Below are 6876 nucleotides of genomic sequence, written 5' to 3'. Positions count from 1 at the left end.
CTGCTGAACAACTGCGGGTGCACCTGTGGATCTCATTTATTATTCATGCAAAATATTACCAGTGACTTTCCTAATTATCAAGATGCTTTGTGAGCACTGTTTAATTAAGGATTTTTTTTTTTAATGCTACCCAGAGAAGCTGGGATTTTTTTGATTTTTTTTTTTTACATGCCAAGCAACTGGTAATGTTGGTGGGAGGGGAGGATCCTGGAGTTCAGCATCAGGTGCCAGGTAAACTGCTCAGGAGGAACAACAGGGACATAAGCACCGTGTTTACACGGTGCCTTGCTGTAGTGTTTACAAATCAGCTAACTCACAAATCCTTCTCTCTAATGTTCTCTTTTGTAACAGAGAGCCAAGAAGTTGGCAGAGCCAGCCTCGCCAGACTCAGAATTGGCAGCAAAATACAGCATAGAGGAAAAGCAGACGTTTTTTCAGGCCAGATGATGCTGTAAAATAAGGGGAAGAGCTGTGTCGGGAAGGAAGGTCTCTGCTACTGCCAAATGTTTATTGGTTTCTCATCCTGACAGCCTTGAGCAATGAGAGTCAGCCTTGCCTGCTTTGTTCCAACTGTGTTTGAGGTGTTGCATTCTTTAAACATCTTCTGTGGCATCAGGGCTGGCATCTGCAGCCTGCCTGGCTTGGGCTTGGGCGAGGCTGGTGGCAGCAGCAGGGTAAGGAGTTTGGAAATGGCTCTGGTGGTGGTGTGGGCTTCTGAACTGTCCACGGTGTGGACTTCAGAACTGTCCATGGTGTGGGATTCAGAACTGTCCTTGGTGTGGCTTTCAGAACTGTCCATGGTGTGGGATTCAGAACTGTCCTTGGTGTGGCTTTCAGAACTGTCCATGCTGTGGTTTTAAAACTATCCATGGTGTAAACTTTAGAACTGTCCATGGTGTGGACTGCAGAACTGTCCATGGTGTGCGTTCCAGAACTGTCCATGGTGCGGATTTTAGAACTGTCCTTGGTGTAGGCTTCAGAACTGTCCATGGTGTGTGTTCCAGAACTGTCCATGGTGTAAACTTTAGAACTGTCCATGATGTGTGCTTCAGAACTGTCCACAGTGTGGACTTTAGAACTGTCCATGGTGTGGATTTTAGAACTGTCCATGGTGTGGGCTTCAGAACTGTCCGTGGTATGGATTTTAGAGCTGTCCGTGGTGTGAACAACCTTTGCCTTTAAAGCAGAGCAGAAATTCTGGATTTTTCTCTACTTTTTCCAGCACCTCTGCTTTTGCCACCTCTGGTTTTGTGTACCTGCACCCCTGTCCTGCTGTAGGTGTTTGATTCTTTCCTTCTCCCTGCTTGCTGGTGTGGGTGCTGGTGCTGGTGAAATATTAAAATCGTGGAAGTCTCTTGGGTTTTTTTAGTATGGAAAACCTATGGAGAAGTTTCCCTCCTGTTCATGATTTTATGATTCTGTGACCTTTTCCAGCACCTGCAGATCCCAAACCAACACCAGCTGTTGGTGACAGCAGGAGCTGCTGGGACAGAGCAAGGCCAGCCTCCTTCACCACCAGCAGGGACAGAGAGAGTGGAGAAGTGCCAGGATTTTTGTCCAGGGTGTCAGATGTGACTTGCAGGACCCAGAAGTCATGGATTGTCCTGTGCCAGGTGACAGCACACTGCGCTTCCCTGCCCATGGTCAAAAGCAGACAAGGATTTAGATTTGGGCACAAACAGCTGCAGATGAGGATTTTGTGACCTGCCCAGTCCATAATTTGTGGTGGTTTGTGCTGAGCTGACACTCTGGGAGCTGGCTGGAGACACAAGAGGGGATGTGGGAGGAGAGAGCAGAAGAGGGAGAGGCCCTGCAGCCAGGAGGGTCCTTTCTGTGCTTCCCTTCCCACAAAGCCCCCTGGGGCCATGGCCAGCACTGGTGACACCACCATGTCCCTGCTTTCCAGGACAGGAGCTGGGGGCTGTGTCACAGCAGAGCCCAGGAGAGCAGTGAGTGACCCCAGGGCAGGGGTGGTGAACACGCTGCTGCTTTCAGCTCTGTGCTGGCTCTGCCACCTCCCTGCTGCTCTCACAAGTGTCACACAGGGCCTGGCAGCAAAGGGCACCTCTGGTTTGATCACCAGTGCTCTGGAGCAGCATCTGCCCCTCCCCTGGGGAGGAGGGACAGGACCTGAGCGCCGCCATGGTGTGATGGGGACCTGGGTCTTCGAGTCCTTGAGAGAGGCAGCAAAATTGGGGAACGTGGGGCACTGAGCCAGAGCTCCTCTGCAAGAACGTCAGCTCCATGTGAACAAAGACACTGGGTAATTAGAGAGGTAATTAGTTTGGTAATTACTAAGGTAATTAGTTTGATTCTCTCTCAAGCCAGTAACTGCTGGGAAGTGCTGGAGGGAGCACCTTGAGTTTCAGGCTGCAGCACCCCCTGAGGTTAACCCTTCACCCCCTGCTTGGGAAACTGAGCTGGCATTGGTGGAAATGGGAAATTTTGGAGGGAAAATAACCCTAAACCCCCAGTTTGTCAGAGGTTTTGTGCCCAAAAACTTCTAAGCCACCCTCTGATGGCACCCAGAAGTGTTTGTGCCACGGTCAGGGCAGGATTTGAGGCAGCTCACCCAGCAGTGGTGTGTTTATTGCAAGGTTTTGTATTTCCTAACAATGCTGGGGACACCTTTAGGGTGGGGACACTTCCTGGGGAGCTGCTTGGCAGTGTCCCAGTGTCACTGCTGAGGCTGATCCCTCCTCCTGGTGTTGGATCCCTCCCATCCCTTCACCCCTGGGCTGCTTTGCTGCTTCAGCAGAGGCATTCCATGGAATCCCAGACTGGTTTGGGTGGGAAGGTCTCAGGTTTCTGTGGTTGAGATGACTCTGAGGTATTAAAAGTCTTTTTTCCCAGCCCTGTGATGAAAGAAGTTGAGATTCCTCAGTTCTGCTTTTCAAGGTTGTTTATTTTCTCTTATCTATTCCATTCTTTCTCTGACCTGCTGAGATCTGTCCAGCAGGTCAGGTTGTGGCACAGTCCCTGCCCTTGGGGTGGTGTTGGCTTTTTGTACCAACAACTACCTGTGCTTTATTTACAATAATTTTCCAATCCCTGTCACCCATGTCAGACAGTCTGTCTCTACCCTAACCCAATCCAGAAGTGTCACCATCACAGCAGAAGATGGAGGACAAGAAGAAGAAGGACAGGACACACCCAGATTCCTCCATTTTGCCTCTTGAACCCCCATTCTAAATCCCCAAAATTCTACTTTTTCACTCTGTGACAAATTCACTATCATTCTACTCAAACCCCTGTGGCTTGTAACTCCTCACACAAAGTTGGTAATTGTTTCCATGGGCTAAAATCAAAGGCACAGGTGTTTGTGACTCCGTGCCAAGGTCTCTGAGCCCCTGCCAGGGTCTGGAATCACCCAGGGCAGCCAGAGGAATGTCCTGGGTCCCACCAGGAAGGGACCTTCCAACTCATCTCATCCCACACCCCTGCCATGGTCAGGGACAGCTTCCACTGGGCCAGGCTGCTCACAGCCCCATCCAGCCTGGCCTTGGAGCCATTTCCAGCTTGGGGTGCAGCTCAGCACCTGGAGATGAGTTTTTCTGCCTGTGTCCTGTGAAACCAGGTATTTTCTTCCCAGGAAAACCATCGCTCCTTCCTCACCACGTCCTGTGGGTGGACAGGGCAGTGCAGCTGTCCCCGATGATCCCAGAATGAAGCTCCAAGTGCCAGTGCTCATTTGGGAGGCTGGAGCTGCAGGAAGTGGATCTAATTCCCCAGAAAACTGCAAACGAAGCAGATTCTTCCTCGTGTTCATCTGTTGCTGATACAGAAATAGCAGGGCTGGGAGGGACTTGGCACATGCTGGAGTCCACTATTCCATAAAAACTGATAGAGGGAATTCACAGGTTCCTTCAGCTCCTTGCCACGTTGTTCACAAATTTGATCGTGGTGGAGGGATCAGATCTGCAAAAGGTTCAGTGGGTGAAGTGTAGTGGAAGCAAGGAGATGAAAGTCCATTAATAGACGAAATATTTTTGCCAGACATGAGAATTCACTGGGTCTCTCTCCTGCCTGTCAGGTAGTGAGAATTTTTTTCGCCCCCCCTCTCAGTTTTAATGTTATTAACACTTGGCCTGCTTTGAAAAGGTCAAAGTCAGCTTGAATGTCGTCTAGTCTGACTCTTGGTGAAAAGCAGGCAAACAAGAAATCTGTATCCCAGAGCTGCCTTTAAGCAGCAGAGCCTGATGAAGGAGTTTGCAGCATTGAGTGAGGTCTGGCTGATAGCCAGGGGGTGTTTGAGGCCAGGGAAAGGGCTCTGAGCTCTGGTTTTGCTGAAAGTCCCACTCCTGGAATTGGGCAGACAAATGAAACCTCTGCTTTTGCCTGAAAAAATTACCTTTGGCACAAGAAGTCTGTGACCAGGATGCAGCTGCAGCTGCAGGAGGACAGGAAAGGAGCAGAGCAGGAGAGATTTGGGGTTTTACGCCGTGGAAGTTGATCCTGTTGATGTTTTTGGGAATAATGTGAAGTGCTGGGAAGGGGACACCTGAGTGAGGCTGGAGCAGGTAGATGGAACTGATTTAGAAAGAAAACCACTTTTTTTTAGCATCAAACAGAAGGGAAATGTCCCAACTCCTGTGCCTTGGTCCCAATTTGGTCTGGGAGGAACAGCAAGGGAACCTTGTGGCAAATGAGTGCCCGAGTTCTTTGTTCCTGCAGCTCTGGGGGGAAATTGCTGGAGACAGGAGGTGGGAGAGGAACAACAAGGGATATTAAATATCCTCCAGTAAAACCAGAGCTGGCTGTGATCCTCTCCAGGCCCTCTGGAGTGGGTATTTTCCTGGGAAGCACCGTGAGGTGTGGGATGTGCCTGTGATCAGAATCATTCACTCCAGCAGTGAACTCCGTGTGCTCCTTGGTGTCAGGACCCAGGACATTGCTCTGGCTGCCCTGGGTGATTCCAGACCCTGGCAGGGGCTCAGAGACCTTGGCACAGAGTCACAAACACCTGTGCTTTTGATTTTAGCCAATGAAAACAATTACCATCTTTGTGTGAGGAGTTAAAAGCCACAAGAGTTTGAGTAGAATGATAGTGAATTTGTCACAGGGTGAAAAAGTAGAATTTTGGGGTTTTAGAATGGGGGTTCAAAATGCAGGATGGAGGAATCTGGGTGTGTCCTGTCCTTCTTTTTCTTCTTTTTCTTCTTCTTTTTTCTTCTTCTTTTCTTCTTCTTCCTTCTTCTTTTCTTCTTCTTCTTCTTCTTCTTCTTCTTCTTCTTCTTCTTCTTCTTCTTCTTCTTCTTCTTCTTCTTCTTTTTCTTCTTCTTCTCTTCTTCTTCCTTCTTCTTGTTTTCTTCTTCTTTTTTTCTTCTTATTTTTCTTCTTCTTCTTCTTCTTCTTCTTCTTCTTCTTCTTCTTCTTCTTCACCTTCTTTCTCTTGTTCTCCATCTTCTGCTGTGATGGTGACACTTCTGGATTGGTTTAGAGTAGAGACAGACTGTCTAACATAGGTGATAGGTATTGGAAAATTATTGTAAATAAAGTACACGTAGTTCTTAGTATAAAAAGCCAACACCAGCCCAAGGGCAGGGACTGTGCCACAACCCGACCTGCTGGACAGATCTCAGCAGGTCAGAGAGAGAGAGAATGGAATAGATAAGAGCAAATAAACAACCTTGAGAATGAGAGCCAAGGAATCCTGACTTCTTCCTGGGTCTCAGGGCTGGGAAAAAGAGACTTTCCAACACCTTGGGGTCACCTCCACACCAGAGACCTCATCGCCTTGGATGCCAAGTGCACCCTCAGGGAGCCTCTGAAGCAGCATCACTGTGAGTCACAGCGAGCCTGGCCTTGCTGTGGGGTTTATTTTCCTTTAAATGGAAGGATTTCAGTCTGACGTGGCAGCACTTCGGGGGGTTTGAGCAAAGCGGTTACCAAGGAGAATCAAACCCGTGTGTGTCATCAAGGCTCGGTGACTCAGGGCTCCCACAGAGCCCCTGCCCTTCTCTGGCTGCTCCTCCCAAAGCCTCTGGGACCTGGTGGCTTTTCAGGTCCTTCCCTTCTGCTGCCCAGAGAGGTTGGAGCTTCCTGCAGGTCCCAGGGGGCCTCGTGCTCAAGGTGAGGTCATGGAATCATTAGGTTGGAAAAGATCTTAAAGATCATCAGATCCAACCATCAGCCCACAGCCACAGCTACACCAGGTCCTCAAGTGCCACCTCCAGGGTTTTTTGGAACATTCCAGGTGGTGGGACTCAAGACAAGGTGGTGTCACCTCCCTTCTTTCCCCAGTTGAACCAACCAGGATTTGAGTTTTGGTCCGTGCAGGGAGATGCCAAGTGTTCCATAGGGGTCACCCAGGTTGGGCACCCGGAGGAATTTCTCCATGGAAAAGGAGGGGGTCAGGCCTTGGAAGGGGCTGCCCAGGGAGGTTTGGAGTCCCCATCCCTGGAGGTGTCCCAGGAATTGCTGGAGGTGACACTCAGAGCTCTGGGCAAGGAGAGCATCAAGCACAGCTTGGACTCAGTGATCTCAGAGATCTTCTCCAACCCCAGGGATTCTGTGATCAGGGGATGAGGTTTGTAATTTGAGCATCACTAAATGCATCATCCAGCCTTTTCATGCCTCTGTCTCCTGGTGGGAATCACTCTGCCAGGCTGGAGAACACTCCATGGGTGCTGCAGGACACGGAATGTGCAATGGACCCGCCAGGGTGGGCTCTGGCTGTGTGGTGGCTGTGTCTCTCCTGTTTCCGAGTTTTCCCTTGGACAAGCTGAATTAAGGAATGATGTTGGATCTGTCCTGGGGCTACGTGGCCACCAAGTCCTCCCTGGGACACCCTGGGTTTGCTGGGAAAGCTGAAATGGTTGGTTGAACTAGGGACAGAGGGGAGGTGACACCCCCTTGTCTTGAGCCCCACCACTT

This window comes from Geospiza fortis, unplaced genomic scaffold, assembly GCF_000277835.1.
Source record: "Geospiza fortis unplaced genomic scaffold, GeoFor_1.0 scaffold61, whole genome shotgun sequence".
NCBI lineage: Eukaryota > Metazoa > Chordata > Aves > Passeriformes > Thraupidae > Geospiza > Geospiza fortis.
The sequence above is the reverse complement of the archived record's forward strand: the minus strand, read 5'-3'. Positions refer to the sequence as shown.